Source organism: Rhipicephalus sanguineus, chromosome 10 (genome assembly GCF_013339695.2).
Source record: "Rhipicephalus sanguineus isolate Rsan-2018 chromosome 10, BIME_Rsan_1.4, whole genome shotgun sequence".
Lineage (NCBI taxonomy): Eukaryota > Metazoa > Arthropoda > Arachnida > Ixodida > Ixodidae > Rhipicephalus > Rhipicephalus sanguineus.
The window spans coordinates 128296551-128313747 of NC_051185.1; the positions used below are offsets into that span (position 1 = coordinate 128296551).

Below are 17197 nucleotides of genomic sequence, written 5' to 3' on the forward strand. Positions count from 1 at the left end.
GTTGTTCAAGCCTCAAACACTCCTTAGTTCCAACGCGAACGTGACACACGGAGAGAATATAACAATAATTTCTTGTGTTTTAAGTGCAAACACAGAAGTATGCTTAAGAGGCACACAGGACTCCAAATTATTTCGACCACGTGCGGTTCTTTAACGTGCACCAGATGCACAGATGTTCTTTGCATTTCTCTCCCACCGAAATGCGGCCGCCGTGGCCGGGAAGCGAACCTGTGCCCTCGAGCTTAACGCGCAGGCGAAAGGGCGCGAAATAGACACATGTTTCTACTAGTAACAACATTCATAATCTTCAAAAGCCGGCCAAACTGTGTATTATGTCTGCTATACCGAACACAGCTGACTTAGAGGAACCAAGAAACATGTGCGAAGAAAACAACACACATAAAACATTGCAAACGGTAACAGCTGGCAGTGGTAGCTTAGCACGTGAGTTGACGCGCTGATGGGCTCGAGGGCTCGAGTCGCGGCGACGAAAGGATTCATGGGGGCGAAGCGAAGAACAACCGCATGCTTAGATTTATGTGCACATTAAAGAACCCCGGTGTCTGAAGTTAATTTTTTGCCCTCTACAACGGCTTGCCCCGTAAGATATCGAGCACGTGGAAATCGAGCACGTAGGATTATCGAGCACGTGCCTTTTAGCAAATTATGGTTACACCATACGGAAATACGGTACGGTATTACTGTACCACTCCTCCCTTCTTGCTCGTTGAGCATTTCGCCGCTCCTAACTACGGTGAACGTACACCAACACAACAATTGTTCTTTTCAAAAATTTCTATGGGGTTGTCACGCCTCATTGCTGCCTCTCAGCCTATGCATTGTTAACAAGGAACCGCTCGTTCGGGGTACGCAATGTCACTTGAACTGGGAGTGGCTAAAGCACAACGAGTAAAAAGGAGGAGAGGTACGGTATTATTTCCGTACCATATTTTCTTAACTTGCTAAAGTACCCTGTTATCAGAACGTTACAGTAATACCGTACCGTATATGGCATGGTTCCGTTCTGTATTTTCGCACCACGGTCCCGAAAACGTTACAACTGCGGGAGTTGGTAGATGTGTGCGGTAACGCGATGTTGATGACGGTAGAGAGTTTTAACACCGGCGACCCCAAGCGGCTTGCGTACGCACGCTCTCGCATTCCATTGTACTTCCAGCCGCGCCCGAAGAAAATACAAAGGAACGCAAGGGCTTACGTACGTACCGCTTTATAAAATTATTTTGTCATTCTTGTAGACGTTGTGGGTGATGTGGCCAGGTTTTAAGCATCGAAAGGTTTGCTGAAGTGCGAATGAAACTTGGTTGTAAGTCGGCGCTCGTCTGAGTCTGTCTGTGTCTCCTGTTTTTCCCTAAATCGCTCTGCATTTGTCCGAGTCATGTTTCTCCTCTTGCTCCTCGCGCGTGCGTCGTTTTAGCAACGGATGTGCACAGTGTTTGTTCTCCTCTCCGTCGGTCGTCTAGAGCCGCAATACGGCGCCACGAGACCCCAACTCCTGTCACTGGACTTCCGCGCTGGCAATGCGAAGCGAGATGTGGATAGCATCCAGTGCTACCCGCGTGGGGTTGCCGACTCGAAGGGCACCGCCTCTCTACGGCCATTTCTGCTGTCAGTCGGCAAGCTTGGCAAGCGGAGCTGTTCAAGCTTGAACTCCGTGCGTGCCGGTCGACTGCTCAAAAATTAGACGCAGTCGGAAGAGGGCGAGGGAGGTGCGCCAGGAACTGGTGGTTGGAGAGGGGCGAGGGTGAAAGGGGGAGAGCCACACGTGGCCGGACCCAAGGAAAGACGAGCGCGCGCTAAGCAGGCGAGTGTCTGAACTACCCTCAGAAGATGGGTAGACCCGAGAAGGTGCTTTCTCCCGAAGAAGAGGAGCGACAACGAAGGAAGCGGGAAGCCGAGCGTGAGTGGTCTAAGCGTCGTCCAGAAGATCCTGAATTCTATAGAAAAACCAAGTTAAACGCTAGGAGAAAACAAAAGCCAAGTTAAACATATGAAAAGCCACGTGAAGGCACGCAGCTCCGCTCTTTCCTGAGTTTTTTCATCAATAATGCGAAGCTGGCCAATTTTGTTTTCTTGTGCAGAGTCGGCGTCTCAGTCACGGCTAGCGCAAAGAAACTCATGAAGTTGGGAGCACACAATCCCACTTCGGAGATAATTGAAGCACAAAGGTCAGCCCATAATATTAGATTATCAAACTCCAAAGCAGACAGAAAACTGCGAGATGCGGCAGGCCTCCATCGTAGCTTCAATCAGGGAGAGACCACGCAAATTGATAATCAAACAAGGAACTTCTTTATTGTAGACCCTTTTCCAGCAACACGATAAAGCTCAAAGGTCGGCCAGGGATTTCTAAAAGAACACATCCGGAACGGAGACCTTCGTTCACACCGCGCGACACGCCAGCGGCAACAAGTTTTCCATAGCAGTTGTCAATGACAGGGAAGAAATCCTCTCGGCAGTTTCACTCCTTCGTCGACGTTGCGGCACAGGCTCCTATAGCTCTCCCATTACTTGACACAAAACGCACTACGGTGTACACACAATCCCGGGCGGCCGTTAGAGCGCTCGCATCAGTATTAATAGCCAAAGTTCTGGGGAGGTGAGATACTCAACGACAACTCCATGGGACAAGGCGTATTATAGTGTCACCTGAGCCCTATCGGATAGCCCAGGACACTGCGCGAGGCGTATGCCGCGACGGGACGGCATACGAAAGCTCGCGCAGTGTCCTGGGCTATCCGTTCGGGAGAGCTCGTCCACAGAGTTCCTCTAGTTACTTCATTCTAAAAAGACAGGGCGTGCAAACACGGACACAAGAAAGAAGTCAGGAGGCCCCTCCTGCCAAATAGTTTCTTCCTCATATAGGTACTTTACTCTGAATAGGTGCTTTCCTAAACAAAAGCAAGGTCTTCAGCAAGTGCTCCCACCGCCCCGAAAAAATTCATCTCTACGAGCCTCCCCACGATATACTCAAACTACTCAAAATGCACAAGAAAGTCGGTCCATTTTGCACCGATTCACTGAAACCAATAAAAAAAAATTCGGTATAAGCCACTACTCGACGACAGTTTCCCATGACATCGATTCCCAGAATGAGTGGGATCTGCCGAATTTCTTCTTCTGCAGAGGCCACGTTTTCTGTTCTTTGAGTGCACTTTTATCACTTGTGATGCGTTCCACTACGCGTACACCCTGCCTTTCTCGAAGGAGCCTATTCATAATTGCCAAGCTGACAGCAACAGACTATTCCCAAAAGTAATTGCCTTATCCGTTTTCAAGAGAGATTAGGCGCTTTCAACGCCACGTGCTGAACTTGCTGAGCTCCGAAGGAGAATGACCGCCGGCACATAGCCAGGTTAGCACATCTCGTGAAAAAAATATTGGGAGCGGCGAGGCATGTAGAGAAGAGTGTTTCAGCTCCACTAATGTGAAACCTTGAGAGGGGCAAAGCATGCAGTGTGTGCCGGTGTTTCCCATAATGGGCAATAAGAGAGAGAAGAAAGATTAGACACAGATACCCGCAGTCTGTTTTTATTTAGTGTACACGCAGCAAATCTTTATTTTTGAACTAGGCACAAGAGAAATCTCCCACCGGCACTACATTGCAGGTCAAGATGTAGTGCGTATATATACGGGGAGGCCGGTCAACTGTTGTGCAACTCGAGCACTCGTTTTTTTTTCAATCAAGAAACTCACTAGCAGATGCTGCCTGCGTCGGCGTTGCCTCTCGCGGGCGAGGGCGCGTTCTCTTTTCTTGCGAGCTGGTAGTTCAGCGCTCATCGTAGAAACAACTTTTCCATGGTCAACGCGCCGATCGCTCTCTCTCGCCACACAGCGAGCGCTGAGGCGGTGGCGCCCACTTGCGCTCAAGCAAATGGAGCGTCACGACAGCAGACGACGATGCACGATGCACGCCGACACGCCGATACCCTAAGGTGTTCGCCTCTAATAAAAATAGGGAGCTAGCTCCACTTCGTGTACGCCGTCAAAACAGCGAAGTTGATGCCCCCCTTCGTGAGGCAACTGACTTTCCGTGTTTTTGCACGTCATCCGAAGTATATATATGTTTTGCAAGTCTTTTCTAAGTGTCCGGTGTTGCATTATTGCTCTTTATTTCACGCTATGCTAAGATATGGGACGGTGGTATGCTCGTTCACGGCACTGCTGGAGCGCTATGGTTGCGTTCCAGTGCGGCCGCGGCCTATTCCACCCCCCGCTCGCCCAAAGCGCGCTGGAGCGCAAGCAGTGCTTCAAGCGCTGCTGCTGCGGATGACACGCCTGCTTCCTCAAGGAATTTTGTCGAGGTTTCGTTGCATATTCACCCTCTCCCCATCCGAGCGAGCGTACAACGACGCTCCTTAGCTTCTTCCCCTCCGAGGGAGCCTCCCTCTCGACACTCTCGGCGAGGTGTAGCCCTTTCCTCTTCCTAGCGAGCCTTACTTTCGCCTCACCACAAGGCCGCTTGACCAGCGTGCCTCTCTTCCTACCAGCGCCACTTTCTCTGAGCCTCGCTGTCACCGCACTATCGAGCTCTGCCACCGCCTCCTAGTTGGCTCTGCCACGGCCGCTACATCGGCCGTGGCTCTGCTGGGCGTTCACAGCCAAAACCCATATATACGGCTATGTTCACGGCTAGAGTTACTGTATGTGGCTCCTAGTACAGCAACTCTGTTCACGGCTGCTACATCGGCCGTGGCTGTGCTGGGCGTTCACAGCCAAGGGCCATATATACGGCTATGTTCACGGCTAGAGTTACTGTATGTGGCTCCTAGTACAGCAACTCTGTTCACGGCTGCTACATCGGCCGTGGCTGTGCTGGGCGTTCACAGCCAAGGGCCATATATACGGCTATGTTCACGGCTAGAGTTACTGTATGTGGCTCCTGATACAGCAACTCTGTTCACGGCTGCTACATCGGCCGTGGCTGTGCTAGGCGTTCACAGCCAAGGGCCATATATACGGCTATGTTCACGGCTAGAGTTACTGTATGTGGCTCCTAGTACAGCAACTCTGTTCACGGCTGCTACATCGGCCGTGGCTGTGCTGGGCGTTCACAGCCAAGGGCCATATATACGGCTATGTTCGCGGCTAGAGTTACTGTAATTGGCTCCTGATACAGCAACTCTATTCACGGCCGCTACATCGGCCGTGGCTCTGCTGGGTGTTCACAGCCAAAAGCCATATATACGGCTATGTTCACGGCTAGAGTTACTGTATGTGGCTCCTGATACAGCAACTCTGTTCACGGCTGCTACATCGGCCGTGGCTGTGCTAGGCGTTCACAGCCAAGGGCCATATATACGGCTATGTTCACGGCTAGAGTTACTGTATGTGGCTCCTAGTACAGCAACTCTGTTCACGGCTGCTACATCGGCCGTGGCTGTGCTGGGCGTTCACAGCCAAGGGCCATATATACGGCTATGTTCACGGCTAGAGTTACTGTAATTGGCTCCTGATACAGCAACTCTATTCACGGCCGCTACATCGGCCGTGGCTCTGCTGGGTGTTCACAGCCAAGGGCCATATATACGGCTATGTTCACGGCTAGAGTTACTGTATGTGGCTCCTGATACAGTAACTCTGTTCACGGCCGCTACATCGGCCGTGGCTGTGCTGGGCGTTCACAGCCAAGGGCCATATATACGGCTATTTTCACGGCTAGAGTTACTGTATGTGGCTCCTAGTACAGCAACTCTGTTCACGGCTGCTACATCGGCCTTGGCTGTGCTGGGTGTTCACAGCCAAGGGCCATATATACGGCTATGTTCACGGCTAGAGTTACTGTATGTGGCTCCTAGTACAGCAACTCTGTTCACGGCTGCTACATCGGCCGTGGCTGTGCTGGGCCTTCACAGCCAAGGGCCATATATACGGCTATGTTCACGGCTAGAGTTACTGTATGTGGCTCCTAGTACAGCAACTCTGTTCACGGCCGCTACATCGGCCGTGGCTCTGCTGGGCGTTCACAGCCAAAAGCCATATATACGGCTACGTTCACGGCTAGAGTTACTGTATGTGGCTCCTGATACAGTAACTCTGTTCACGGCCGCTACATCGGCCAAGGCTCTGCTGGGCGTTCACAGCCAAGAGCCATATATGCGCCTATGTTCACGGCTAGAGTTACTGTATGTGGCTCCTTATACAGTAACTCTGTTCGCGGCCGCTACATCGGCCATGGCTCTGCTGGGCGTTCACAGCCAAGAGCCATATATACGCCTATGTTCACGGCTAGAGTTACTGTATGTGGCTCCTGATACAGTAACTCTGTTCGCGGCCGCTACATCGGCCATGGCTCTGCTGGGCGTTCACAGCCAAGAGCCATATATACGCCTATGTTCACGGCTAGAGTTACTGTATGTGGCTCCTGATACAGTAACTCTGTTCGCGGCCGCTACATCGGCCATGGCTCTGCTGGGCGTTCACAGCCAAGAGCCATATATACGCCTATGTTCACGGCTAGAGTTACTGTATGTGGCTCCTGATTCAAGAACTCTATTCACGGCCGCTACATCGGCCGTGGCTCTGCTGGGCGTTCACAGCCAAGAGCCATATATACGCCTATGTTCACGGCTAGAGTTACTGTATGTGGCTCCTGATTCAAGAACTCTATTCACGGCCGCTACATCGGCCGTGGCTCTGCTGGGCGTTCACAGCCAAGGGCCATATATACGGCTATTTTCACGGCTAGAGTTACTGTATGTGGCTTCTAGTACAGCAACTCTGTTCACGGCTGCTACATCGGCCGTGGCTGTGCTGGGCGTTCACAGCCAAGGGCCATATATACGGCTATTTCCACGGCTAGAGTTACTGTATGTGGCTCCTAGTACAGCAACTCTGTTCACGGCTGCTAAATCGGCCGTGGCTGTGCTGGGCCTTCACAGCCAAGGGCCATATATACGGCTATGTTCACGGCTAGAGTTACTGTATGTGGCTCCTTGTACAGCAACTCTGTTCACGGCCGCTACATCGGCCGTGGCTCTGCTGGGCGTTCACAGCCAAAAGCCATATATACGGCTATGTTCACGGCTAGAGTTACTGTATGTGGCTCCTGATACAGTAACTCTGTTCACGGCCGCTACATCGGCCAAGGCTCTGCTGGGCGTTCACAGCCAAGAGCCATATATGCGCCTATGTTCACGGCTAGAGTTACTGTATGTGGCTCCTGATACAGTAACTCTGTTCGCGGCCGCTACATCGGCCATGGCTCTGCTGGGCGTTCACAGCCAAGAGCCATATATACGCCTATGTTCACGGCTAGAGTTACTGTATGTGGCTCCTGATACAGTAACTCTGTTCGCGGCCGCTACATCGGCCATGGCTCTGCTGGGCGTTCACAGCCAAGAGCCATATATACGCCTATGTTCACGGCTAGAGTTACTGTATGTGGCTCCTGATTCAAGAACTCTATTCACGGCCGCTACATCGGCCGTGGCTCTGCTGGGCGTTCACAGCCAAGAGCCATATATACGCCTATGTTCACGGCTAGAGTTACTGTATGTGGCTCCTGATTCAAGAACTCTATTCACGGCCGCTACATCGGCCGTGGCTCTGCTGGGCGTTCACAGCCAAGAGCCATATATACGCCTATGTTCACGGCTAGAGTTACTGTATGTGGCTCCTGATTCAAGAACTCTATTCACGGCCGCTACATCGGCCGTGGCTCTGCTGGGCGTTCACAGCCAAGAGTCATATTGGCGCGCGCTCCTAGTTTCATTTTGATGGATTCGGGTTTGTCTAGCAAGAACGGTTAGCAACGCTCGACGCTGACCGCACCGCTTTGTTCGAGAAGCTTCGCGATTACAGTAGATCACTTTGTCAAGATTGCGCACATGATGCGAATAGTATGATTATTCGAGAGCTGGCGCAACCACCAGTGATAAGGCTAGAAAGTTCGATGCGTGATGTATAAAAGACGGCGTATCCCAGCGATGTTCAGTTTTATCGACGGCCGACGCTCTGTTCGCCGCCATCAGTGTACTGTGTGTATTTCTGCAGTTTGACCTTCCTTTTCCCGCCACAATTTCGGCCGAATGACGAGTTTCATCTTGGACACACCGCCTGCTGCCTTCGGCGACGTCACGACCCTGGGACTATATATACGGCTATATTCGCGGCTACACTCTAAATATTTTCACGCGTAGAAAGCGTGAAACGCGCCCCTCTGCCTCCTAAGATTCGTTTTATGTACCACGTGACTCAAAATACGCGTTTTTTTCCTCCACCCAAGCGTGACGGCGGTCGAGGACACCCACATTCGCTGTATTTTACGAGTGATGCGGGATTCTATGCGTGAGAACCGGAAAACTCACGCTGAGGAAAGGTTTGCGACGCCGATCACGCTTCTCCTCATCACGCGTATATATATCCTAATACAGTTGCCAAGACAGCCATGCGACGTCGCCGTTACTCGCCTCTGATTTGCTGCTGCGATTTGCGCCTCCTTTCATTTATTTTTGTTTTTCACGCGAATGCCTTGAAAGGTTGCGCTTCCTTCGATATATACTTTTGGCGCGAAAACGGGGTTAGAGTCGTTGGAGTCATTGACATAGCAAGCACTTTGTGCATCGTCTCTGCCTGCCCTTCGAGCGTGTACTGTGCGGAGGGTTCGCTTTGTGGTGTTGAAAAGTGGTGAAGTCAGGAATAACTTGACATCGATTGATCTGCGTGGTGTGCCGCGCGGTAGATGCAAGAACACCGAATGCGACTGCCCGGAGTTCTCGCGCGACACGGCGCCACTCAGTGCGAACTCTGCTATTCCGGCCGGATGGTGTGCATACTGCGGGCACTCGCCTGCCATTCACGGCCGCTCGGAATACCTGCGTAAGCAAATATTTCGAAATGTGTTTGCTCATTATATATTTTACAACTATTTTCCCAACAGTGACGTTTCTTCCTATTGACCTCTGATCTTGACATTAGTATCAGGCCAAGTTCTCTGTGTACAGTACTGACGGACAGAAACGCGAAAATTTAGGGCTCTGTAATTCAAATACTTTCATTTTCAACGTCTCCATTTCGTGTCAAAGCGGCGTAATTTTGGCTCGAACACTTACATCCATCAGAGCCAACATTAACTTTAGATGCCGGATTCGTAGCGACGTGACGTGGTTACCTTGAGTAATTGCTCATGAAAGTATTTGTAGTAAAGAAAGTGATGTCGCATTCAGTCCGAGAGTTTCTGTTTCACTCCGGTCGTGCGATCGACCGGGAAGGATGACAAGAAAGAAGGAAGGATTGTTGCTCTGGGTGTCGTGGCTGTGAGCCGTTTCTCCTTCGCCGTCGGGTATCCACCGGTCCCCGCGTCTAGCGCCCGTTAGCTTTGGCTTGTCGGCGCCAAATTTCGTGGCCGCGTCCGATTCGCGGCGGTGGCCATTTTCGGGCCAGGAGGCGGAACACCGGTAAAGGGGCCTCCTAGCACCTCGCGCGGTGAATAAACAACGCCTGCTTCCTCCGTCCTCAGCAGAGCGCCTCGAAAATGACCAAAAATATATTGTATGCCGTAAATTCATGTAGTCGATGCGTACATTACGAAGCGTTAAAATTGTGCGATATCCTGCAAAACAAGCGCATTAAGGCCACAGCAAAATTGTGTGTTTTTGCTGCACATCAAGGCTGAAGTTCGCTTTTTTTGTGAGTGCGCAACGCATGAGTCCATAAGTATTGTTTGAAGCCGCTATTGCCAAGAGACCGCTCTGGTTACAGGCGAACTATTTATGCCGCAACCTATCCTTTTATAGTAAGATACGATTGCGTCACCTTCAGGAATTTTAGGCTACTGGGTGAAGTCGCACTTGTGTGCAATTAATACGGAGTTTTCGAATAGGGGCCTCAAACGTTCGGGGCCCCAAAGCCTCTTGCGTGGGCTCGCTTTTTGTCAAGCAGGAGTTATAGAGTTTTCGAATAGGGTCTGCGGCGATTTGGGCACTCCCCCTATTCTAGGTCACTGTGGTCTCGGCTGAGAGCCGTCGCTTCGAAGTGAGTGCCGTCATGTTTGTTTGACGCAAAGCTTATGCGGCGAGCTTTGGGGCTCCCGCTAAATTCGCGAAATAGCGTCCCCAACGCAGAACCCGAAGCTGTTTCGGTCTCGCGCATGCGCAGCGGCCTCGACGCTATTTCTTTGGGGCCCCTATTCGAAAACTCCCTAATATTTGCGTTACCGTAAGGTAGCTTAAATAGTTTACCGTACGGTCCACTACGTGGAGCCAGTGCCTCGGCGGTCGGTAATGCTATAGCTGTCGCGGCAGCAAGAATGGAGCTCTGTTGCAGTCATGTTGTGATCTTATGGCAAAATTATACGGAATTACAGAAAATCTGTTTTTATAAGCGCCTCAGGTAGAGCATACGTATCAAAACAGTCAATTCGAACTTGCACCTTTTACTGTAAAAGCCCGAAATTGTCGCGAGTACAAAAATGAAGTGCTTCGTATGCTACTCAGTGGTGTAACTAATAGCTGATATTTTGAATGCCGTTTCTGAAATTCGCAGTGAAATGAGGTCAGTATACGATCCCCAGGTTAACGGTTTTCTTTCTAATGGATGAATATGTCTGAGATACCACGCTGAGTGCACGTGTTCACAGTTGAGTTGACTTATACTTCCACAAACACTATAATTGCGGAAGAGTGCTTAGCTCACCCGGCTGCCAACCGACAAGACAGCGGTTCGATTCCCACCGCGGGCACAAATCTTTTTTTTTTCTTGCAGCTGTTCCTCTCTATTGATGAACGGTTGCACCACAATGTTCCTTCTTTGGGGTCTTACAGTTGCGTCATACGGGATGTCAAACATACGGTTAACCTCTCTGCATTTAGTCTCGAGAAGGACTAACGGTTCTGCCAACGCAGTTCGTTTGTCAAGGAACAACTTTTGATTGAAAAGTTCGCAAGATCTGTTGGAGTGTATGGGGTTCAGAAAGAGGCAAGCGTCTTACTTCCGCAATTATATTTATCGCTGTGAAAGTTATATTTGTTTATCTGTGCAGACAATAGATGAAAAAGGACATTCTGAAAGCGGAACAGATGCACCCCGCGTGAAGGCACTTTTAAAAGCATCCTTTATCCTGAGGAGCACGTCACCAGTGGCGGTATTACCGGCTTATCTCCTAAACGAAGAAATGGTAAGACAGTCCTGTATCTTCTTATGTCCCTGTTTATTTCTTCAGATTGCCATATTTGAGAAGATTTTATTGGCGCCCAGTGTAATCTGGAGCACTCACTTTTTTTTTTCATTTGTGCTCAAACAGATTGCCGGTGTACGCACTATACTTGACTTTACGACTTCAAAACTCCTTTGTACTGTTCTTGCTAACTCCCAATGCCGCTATAATAAAATCAACAAAGAGCCACGAAGTTTTGCTGATTGTTCGCTGTATTCTGTGTTCATGAAGTTTAATTCCAAGTTTTCTCTTTCAGTTTGCCTTTGAAAGTGAACTGAGATTTTTAGGCACTATCGAGGAGAATGTCAAAAGCCTCAGCAAAATTCTGCCTGCAGTGGCGACAGTGTCATCCTTAGGGGACCCATCGTACACAGAGCTGGATGCGCACCTGAGGCCAAGGCTCGCGAAAATGGCCCTAATTTCAGGGGGGAGTAAAATAGCTTTTAAGAGCCAAAGTTTCAGAAACAATCCATAACGTCATCATTCTTCTTACACTATACTCAGTTTTCAGCAGTGTATCAGAAGATTTAACGCCTCAGTCGCAATGTGAGCTTTGTCGACAAAATATTTTCATGAATTTGTAGTTCTGTACCAAGTGAAATTGGACAACGATTCATTCCATCAGGTACCAATTTAATTTCTCCTTTTTTATCTTTGCCAGGTTTCACCCGCAGACATTATTGGCCCGTGCATTGTGTGGGGCGACGTGAACGAGCTTGTATGCGGTAAAGAGCCCAGCGAAACCATGAAGCTACAGCCGAACACGTCGCTAGAAAAAGCACTGGTGCTTTGTTTGTGTGTGTACTACGTCAAGGACCTTGCGTATCCGGCTGCTTTTGGCCAGTTGCTTGGCTTCGTTAAAGCAGTCGTTAAACGTGCCGGCATCGACGAAATTCCATGGGCACAGAAAAGGCTACGGGATTTGTTCACGAAACTACACTTCGTTTGAGTTAAGTACACATCAATGTTTATGTGCTGCTTAAAGAGACATCCAAAATTCATCTAGCGCCTATTTTACAGTTCCTGTGTGTTTTTTTCTTGGATTGCTCTTCCATAAAAAGAAGCGTTTTTGTAAGTTATGGTCAATAAAAGTATTACTCAAATTTAATTTCTTGTAAATATTTCGTTCTACTTAACCCCTTATCTTTGATTCAAAATGTAAAGTGTCAGGGCACTCCGTGCAATATTCCTCACTAAAATTTCTGGACTACCGTATATATAAGTAATCGCCTCGAAAGAATGCATGCACATCAGAGGCTTAATTGTAGGACTCGCCAGATGTACCTGTGGAAGATGCTTTATGAAAGTTTGTCTTGCACTGCCTTCCATGGCGTTGGGGTTTGTGACAAGCGAAGTTTGAGACAATCCCGAACGCCTTCATTCTGCTAACACTACTAAACTCTGAACGGTGTATAACGAAGATCTAACACCGCAATCGCGATGTGAGGCTTGTCGATCCGTGACGGGAGGCCTTCCTAATGCTTAGTTAAGGTGTAAGAGAGGATTTTTACTTACTTGATGCGGGATTCTCCTGCTCTATAAAATGTGTTTCTGACTGTCAGAAAGTGTTTAAAAATAAATTTGAGAGACGATAATATTTGTTGTGCTGTATTTGTTGATGCTTGGCGGCTGTTTGGCGGGTATATATGCTGGTTGCCTGGTATTAAATAGGTAATCACAAAAGTCAAGTTTCAATTTTCATATTGGGCATGGGAACATTCCATTAGTTCTGCGTAACACGAGCTTGCTAGCTGCACCGTAAATACAAACCGCACTGCCGATGTTGGGCTGTGCGTGTATATGTACCGTTGGGTACAACATGGAAAGAGTAGCCAGTGAAATAGTGAAAGCTTGTCTCTTATTTCTAACGTACTCTCTGTACCATAAACCGAAATCCATATTTATGTTTCAGCCAGCAAGCTCATTTTACCCTCTCGCAGTGTCGCGTTCTACAGTTTGCACATGTGCAAGATGAAAAGGAAAAGTTTATTTTTGTAATGCGCTAATTAATGCCGGGCATCAGTATGTACAGGGTGTTTCAGCTAAAAAGCACCAAGTCTTAAAAAATTAAGCATAGGCGGTACGCGTCTACAATTAGTGCAGTATTGTTCTGAGCCATATAGAGCACGTCAGAATATTTTTTCCAATCCGCCAAGCTTGGCAATTAACAAAGATTGCTTAATGAACGTTTTAAATAGTAACTCTAGAGAAAACTTTTCCATACAAAAGTTGTAGCGCTTGTTCAGAAACATCGAATTTTTCAATCTGTGTTAAGATAACTCCCCTGCCTAAATTTTTTCCGGCCTTTCTTTCAAGCGCGCGAATTTTAAAAAATACCACGTGACTGCCGCCAAACGCGCGGCGCTTTTAGTGCCCTCAAATGTAAGTTGAACGAATTATCAAAGGCTGCTTCGCGCACAAAGATCGATGGAACAGGCTATCGGTGACTGCGATGGACGTTAAGCGACAAAATGAGCGAAAATGCTTTTGATAGCATTGATAACCGCCTCAGAGTTCGTGCTTCGCATGTAGATGACTTCAGGGTAGCGAGAACGATAATCAACTACTAGTAGATAGGTGTGTCCCCTGTGACTAAAAAGTCCATTCCTACTTCTTGCCATGGTTGCGCTGGAGTTTTCGTTACAACCAATGGCTCACTTCGTTGCGCTCGTGTGGCTGCGCACTGCCTGCAGCGACTGACTCTGTCCCGTATTTGCTGCGAAAGTCCGTACCACCACACGGAATCCTGTGCTCTCAGCCGGCATCGGTTAATTCCCTGGTGGCCTTCATGGATAAGTTCGAGCGTATCGTTTTGCAGCGAAGTCGGGATGACAAAGCGATTGCCTTTTAGCAGGACGCCGTTGCACAAAGAGAGATCACCTCGATGGTTCCAGTATTTCTTCATGTGCTCCGGAAGCCTGTCTCGACGAGGCCAGCGCTGGGTGCAGTACTTGACAAGCTGGTTGCATTCACCATCCTGTTCTTGGTGCCTGCGGACATCATCTGCAGTAACCAGCTTCGTGTCAGTGATCGCTGCAACTTGGAATTCCACGAACTCTTCTACCACATCCACTAGGCTGATCGACGGCTTCTCGTCTGGAGCCCTTGAAAGAGTATCCGCAGTGGCTAGCTGTTTGCCTGGAACGTAGACCACGTTGAATTGGTAGCGCATAAGTTTTATACGGAACCTTTGAATACGTGGAGGTATCGTGTCCAAGTCAGCGTTTCCAAGTAGTGTCACCAGTGGCTGGTGGTCGGTTTCCACCGTGAAGTGTAGGCCTCGCACGTACTGGTCAAAGCGGTGCACTGCCCATGCTACGGCCAACGCTTCCTTTTCTGTTTGGCTGTAGCGTTGTTCTGCATCGGTTAACGACCGTGATGCAAACGCTACCGCGCGTTGCTCCCCCGATGGTTGTTCTTGCAGAAGAACAGTTCCCAGTCCAAATGAGCTCGCGTCGCATGAGACCATGGTATTACGACCGGGATGATACTTCGCGACGCAGAGGTCCGAGGTGAGCATCTCCTTGACCCGATTAAAAGCGGTCTCTTGAAGCGGTCCCCACTGCCATGCATTTTGCTCGCCTAGCAAGGCGCGAATAGGGGCGGTTGCCTGCGAAAGGTTGGGCAGGAAGCGACCAATATGATTAACCATGCCAAGGAAGCGTCTCAAACCAGCAACGTCCTTGGGTGGCTCCAAGTTGCGTAGGGCTTCGAGTTTGCTGGGACTCGGCGAGATACCGTTGGCATCGATGATTACACCCAGAAACTCTACTTTGTCTTGACCGAAGCAGCACTTCGACTTGTTGAGTTTAATTCCGGCTCTCCTCAGACGTTCAAGAACCTCCACAAGTCGCTTGTCGTGCTCTTCTCGGTCTTTTCCAAAAACCAGGATGTCGTCGATCATGTTGACTACGTTCGGTTGTCCTTCGAGAATGCGAGCCATTTCTCGCTGAAAGTACTCCGGTGCCGAGGTCAGGCCGAAAGGTAGAAGACAGTAGCAGTAGCGTCCGAATGGCGTGATGAATGTGGTGTACTCTTGGCATTCTTGGGACAATCGCACTTGGTGAAATCCTGCTGTCGCGTCGAGTTTAGAGAACACCTTTGCGTCGCCCAGTTGCCCGAGAACCCATTCGACCGTTGGAAGCACGTGCCTTTCACGGAGAACTTCCTTGTTGAGCTTTGTCAAGTCCACACATATTCGGATGCCGCCTGATGCCTTCGGTACTGCGACCAGACCTGCACACCACAGCGTCGGCTTCGTAATGCGCCTGATGACGCCTTGTTTTTCCATCTGGTCCAGCTCTTGCTTCACCTGGTGGTACAGAGGAATGGGAATTCTGCGAGGTACACTGAGCGCAAATGGCTTGGCATTTGGCTTGAGCCTAATAGTGTACTCCTCCCCTACGGTACCAAGTCCCTCGAAGATATCATGGCTAAGGGTGGCGTCGCTTGAAGAGCTGGCTGGCTTTTCAAGTCGCTGTGCGGCGTCGACGAATTTCACAACTCCCAATGCGAGTATAGCAGGGTAGCCTAGCAGAGGCGTAGACTGCGAAGGCATGACATACACTGGCTGTACGCAGGTGCGGCTCTTCCACTCCAACGTAGCTCTGAATTGGCCAGACACATTTAAAGGATAATTTCCAGGACCTGTTAGATGGCCCTCCGGTTTTTCGAGTTGAGACGGTACTCCCGGAAAAGTGCTTGGAACGACGGTAACTTCCGCTCCTGAGTCGACTTTGAACTTGAGCGGGACGCCGTTCACGTGAACCCAAACGAACTTGGCGGTTGCTTCACGACTGGTCTTGACAGCATGCATCTCGATGGCATGTGACTGTCGGCTGTGCGAACGCTGCTTGGCTAAGCAAACTGCTTCAAAGTGCCCTTTCTTTTTGCAAAAATTGCAAATGGCTTTCTTGGCAGGACAAAATTCCCGCTGATGCACTTCACGTCCACACAAGTGACACGATCCGTGCGTCGCATCAGAAAAAGGGGTTTCTCTTGATGCTGACGTTCGCTTATGGGATTGCCTTTCCGCTGGCTTGTGCTTCGCTGCATCAACGGCGACTGGTCCAGATAATTGGTTTGCGCGTTCATGTTTTTCTCTTTCGGCATCTTCGTGCAGCCGTGCATGCAGGAACGCTTTGTCCAGCGTCAAGTCAGAGGTGCGACAGAGTTGTTCTGATAACCTGCTGTCCAACAAGCCGACGATAAATCGGTCTCGAACGAGCCTGTCCTCGACGGACGCTGAGCCATAGTTGCATCTTTTGACCATGTTTCGCAACGCAGAATAAAAAGCATCGACGCTTTCGTTGCTTGCTGCGTCCGCTTGTGAAAACGATAACTCTCATGAACTTCGTTTAGCGGGTGAACAAAATGCGAGGTGAACTTGCTCTTCACAACACTGTACGACAGAGCTTCTTCAGCCGTCAAGTTGAAAGACGCTAGCACGCGTCGAGCTTGAACACCCATGCAGTAAAGAAGCGTTCGTACCCGAACCTCGTCGGTGGCTCGGTGCACTCCTGTAGCATAGGCATAGTCCTCAAACTGCTCAATCCAGGTGGACCACGCACTTGGATCGTTGAAGTCGAAGTTTGGTGGCTGTTGGAGTCCAGGTACCCCGGCAAACGCAGCGTCGGGCTTGTCCGCCATTACCGAGAGCGAACAGCGGCCACTTCTGGCACCATGTACGACACCGGTAGCTGACAGACGCTAGGCGCGTCTACACAAGTGACTCCGAGCCATGATGACCGAACGAATGCACATTGCTTTATTCCCTTCAACCATATATAGAAAGCATGGCGCGTAGCGCCCTCTACAGATACCGTTTCAACAACAACAAAAAAATTTCTTCAACGACAAAGCGGTAACCATGCAAATGCTGCATAAGACCGTAGGCAGCATTTGATGCAGTGTAGGCATTTTTTCTTTTCTTTTCGCACCAATGAAGAAACGCTTTGGAAGGGGCGAGGGTGACAGCGTGATGAAGGATCGAGATAAAAGATGCACTCACATGTGACGGCTGCT

The 17197-nt window shown here is 49.6% G+C and overlaps 1 protein-coding gene across 1 annotated transcript in view; it reads right to left on the bottom strand.

Moving 5' to 3' along the window:
• The window catches only part of LOC119372442 (luciferin 4-monooxygenase), a 151048-nt gene that overhangs the window by 107240 nt on the left and 26611 nt on the right, over positions 1-17197 (bottom strand). The gene's annotated exons all lie outside the window — the stretch shown is intronic.